This window comes from Nanorana parkeri, unplaced genomic scaffold (assembly GCF_000935625.1).
Source record: "Nanorana parkeri isolate BGI_ZX_2015 unplaced genomic scaffold, ASM93562v1 scaffold3416, whole genome shotgun sequence".
NCBI classification, from domain to species: domain Eukaryota; kingdom Metazoa; phylum Chordata; class Amphibia; order Anura; family Dicroglossidae; genus Nanorana; species Nanorana parkeri.
Genome location: NW_017309684.1, coordinates 23,060 through 27,117, shown reverse-complemented (window position 1 = coordinate 27,117; position 4,058 = coordinate 23,060). Strand labels below are relative to the sequence as shown.

Here is a 4,058-nt window from a genome sequence, read left to right as displayed (position 1 = left end):
CCCACCCACATGCACAGCACAGCGCTGGGCCTTATTCCGAGCCGCTTTTTGCGTTGGGATTGCGCTAAACTGCACGGCCGCGGCACTGTGACCGCGCCGTCGCCGATGGCTCGTGGCAACACCGTAACCATCGAGAGCCAGCAGGATAAAACGTCTGATCGCCAACAGCCAATCACAGTGATGACACAACCAGGAAGCCCATTTAATGCATTATCAGGAAGCTGTCCCTTTAAAAGGAAGATTTCTTAAAGGGCCAGCACGACGGAATGCTTTAAAGGGACATTAAACCATTTTCTATTCATGCGCATGGGAGACCCACATTGAAAGCATAACCTTTATAAAATGTTTTCTAGTGGGTCACCGCAGCGCTCACGCCCCCCGCACGGGCGCCCCCATCAGCTGTGCAGGCACCTGTGCGTGCGTGTTCCTGTCCATAGACACACACAGCCCTGAGGCAGGCCACACCCCCTCCGCCCAACCGGTTGATGGCAGAAGGAGCCTATAGGCTGCTCTGCCATCAGTATCCTCCCCCACAAGCAGGAAGTTCGGGAAGGGAGGATCGCTTCGGGAGCCGGCGGCGGTGACTCAGGTGAAGGGTGGGAGGGGCGGAAAGGGTACCGGGCTTTTTTTTTTAAACTTTCATCTGGCGATCCCGCCCGGGTGACAACACCTGCTCACTGCATCTATGGAGGAGCAGCGCTGTCACTCTAGGACAGAACACCTTCCCCTATCGCCTTATCTCCATAACATAGCGGGAGGTGTTCTGCAGTCCTTAGAAATAGCTGGGAACGATGTAACGGATGAATGAGGGCGCACAGGAAATGATCAGCTCACAGGATTTCTGGCAGGATCAGCAGGGATTGTTGGACTTATTGGATATAACAAAATCCTTCCAATGGTGCAGGAAGCAGATAATAAGGGGAGCACAATGCGTCCATCTTTGGGGTTCACATAGACCAGGGGGGAACTCCGGCCCTCCAGCTGCGGCGGAACTACAAATCCCACGAGGCATTGCAAGATTCTCACAGCCACGACTCCCGGAGAGAGAGAGACGCATCGTGGGATTTGTAGTTTCACCCCAGGCTCAGAAGAGCAGCTCTGGACGACAAAACCTAAACCACGCGATGACAGGTCCCCTTTAAGCCGTCAGTAGAGCGCCTGCTGGAGAGTCTCCCGGGACTTCGGCGTTATCTTTGTTTTCATTCCGCCGGCTCCCGTTTCATCGGCACCGACGTCACTCTGGCGCACGGACGCGCCGGGAACGCCGAGGTTGTTTACAGAAGAAGGAACTTTGTGAATCGCTGATGACGCGTTTCATCCGCTTCCAGAATCCCGGAGGCCGGAGCCGTGACCGAGAATCCCAATACAAAGCAACTACGACGTCCATCCTGACCGCAATACTGCCCGCCCCCCTCGCAGCCTGATCTCTGATACGCAGCGGGTTAACCCCGTCACAGCCAGGGGCCACTGAAGTCTGGATCAGGGGTAGCCAACCTCCGGCTGTGGGGGTGGAACTACAAATCCCACGAGGCATTGCAAGATTCTCACAGCCACGACTCCCGGAGAGAGATGCATCGTGGGATTTGTAGTTCCACCCCCACAGCTGGAGGGCCGCTGGTTGGCTACCCCCGGTCTAGATGACGTCCAGACAAATTTATCAGAATGTTAACTTGGCAATAAAATGATTTTTATACATTCATATGGTGCGCGGTGCTGACGCTGAACTCGGGGCACAAAAATACAATAAAAAAAGGATATCAACCCACTTTGTATTCACAAAATGCCTTTTACATTGTGCAGAGGTGTGGGAGGGGCTGATCAGGCTCCACCCACTACAGGACACTAAATGGGGGCGGGGACAAGACCAGCCACCCTGCACAAGGAGAGAGCAGCAGTGTCCGGTCTTTATTACAGGAGGGGGCGGAGACAAGACCAGTCCCTCTGCACAAGGCGAGAGAGCAGCAGTGTCCGGTCTTTATTACAGGAGGGGGCGGAGACAAGACCAGTCCCTCTGCACAAGGCGAGAGAGCAGCAGTGTCCGGTCTTTATTACAGGAGGGGGCGGAGACAAGACCAGTCACTCTGCACAAGGAGAGCGAGCAGCAGTGAGCGGTCTTTATTACAGGAGGGGGCAGAGACAAGACAAGTTACGCTGCACGAGGAGAGAGAGCAGTAGTGACCGGTCTTTATTACAGGAGGGGGCGGAGACAAGACCGGCCACCCTGCACAAGGAGAGAGAGCAGCAGTGACCGGTCTTTATTACAGGAGGGGGCGGAGACAAGACCAGTCACCCTGCACAAGGAGAGAGAGAGCAGCAGTGACCGGTCTTTATTACAGGAGGGGGCGGAGACAAGACCAGTCACCCTGCACAAGGAGAGAGAGCAGCAGTGAGCGGTCTTTATTACAGGAGGGGGCGGAGACAAGACCAGTCACCCTGCACAAGGAGAGAGAGCAGCAGTGAGCGGTCTTTATTACAGGAGGGGGCGGAGACAAGACCAGTCACCCTGCACAAGGAGAGAGAGCAGCAGTGAGCGGTCTTTATTACAGGAGGGGGCGGAGACAAGACCAGTCACCCTGCACAAGGAGAGAGAGCAGCAGTGAGCGGTCTTTATTACAGGAGGGGGCGGAGACAAGACCAGTCACCCTGCACAAGGAGAGAGAGCAGCAGTGAGCGGTCTTTATTACAGGAGGGGGCGGAGACAAGACCAGTCACCCTGCACAAGGAGAGAGAGCAGCAGTGAGCGGTCTTTATTACAGGAGGGGGCGGAGACAAGACCAGTCACCCTGCACAAGGAGAGAGAGCAGCAGTGAGCGGTCTTTATTACAGGAGGGGGCGGAGACAAGACCAGTCACCCTGCACAAGGAGAGAGAGCAGCAGTGAGCGGTCTTTATTACAGGAGGGGGCGGAGACAAGACCAGTCACCCTGCACAAGGAGAGAGAGCAGCAGTGAGCGGTCTTTATTATAGGAGGGGGCGGAGACAAGACCAGTCACCCTGCACAAGGAGAGAGCAGCAGTGAGCGGTCTTTATTACAGGAGGGGGCAGAGACAAGACAAGTTACGCTGCACGAGGAGAGAGAGCAGCAGTGACCGGTCTTTATTACAGGAGGGGGCGGAGACAAGACCAGTCACCCTGCACAAGGAGAGAGAGCAGTGGGCGGTCTTTATTACAGAAGGGGCGGAGACAAGACCAGTCACCCTGCACAAGGAGAGAGAGCAGTGGGCGGTCTTTATTACAGGAGGGGGCGGAGACAAGACCAGTCACCCTGCACAAGGAGAGAGAGCAGTGGGCGGTCTTTATTACAGGAGGGGGCGGAGACAAGACCAGTCACCCTGCACGAGGAGAGAGAGCAGCAGTGAGCGGTCTTTATTAGAGGGGGCGGAGACAGGACCAGTCACCAGTTCTTTTAACCCCTCGAGCTCTGGGGCATTTATAAATATCCTCCGGGTGGTTGAGGAGGTGGAAAGGACAGAACCGTCACATTGGACTGGTTTGCACCTTTAAGTGGTACCGGCTTCATCAGGAAAATATGAATGCGAGTGCGCGGCAGGATACAACAATAAAAGACTCTTCCGCCGTCCTAAATATCAGGAGAGGATTCCACGGAGATGAGCGCGAGGGTCGGGCCCAGTCACCCCCATCGGAGTTTATTGGTCTCAGCTTTTCCTTATAACCAATTTATTATATTCCAGTGAAGGGAATTCTTAAGGCCTTGGGGGGCCATTAGAGGGCGGAGCCAACCCAATACTGAACCCTACGGACTAAGACTGGGGGGCCATTAGAGGGCGGGGCAATAATAAGAAAGGGGGTCAGCTGCGTTTTTTTTAGCCTGTTTGCCGTATTCTGGTCGAAGTGACCAAACACCAAAATTCCTCTTTTTTTTCTTTTTCACGGCCTCATATAACAGAACTCTGCGCGGACGGTATTTTCTTTGCGTCTGGCGAACGCCGCTGATATTTATCCAGTCTTCGTATCAATAGAACCAATAACGTTAATCCATTTAATAAGCAGATCCTCGCCAGTCTGCGTTCCCTCCTCGCCGCCACCTGTGCGAATTGG

At 54.6% G+C, this 4,058-nt stretch overlaps 1 protein-coding gene across 1 annotated transcript in view; it reads right to left on the bottom strand.

Moving 5' to 3' along the window:
• USP10 (ubiquitin specific peptidase 10) overlaps positions 1 to 4,058 on the bottom strand; it is a 29,207-nt gene that overhangs the window by 6,832 nt on the left and 18,317 nt on the right.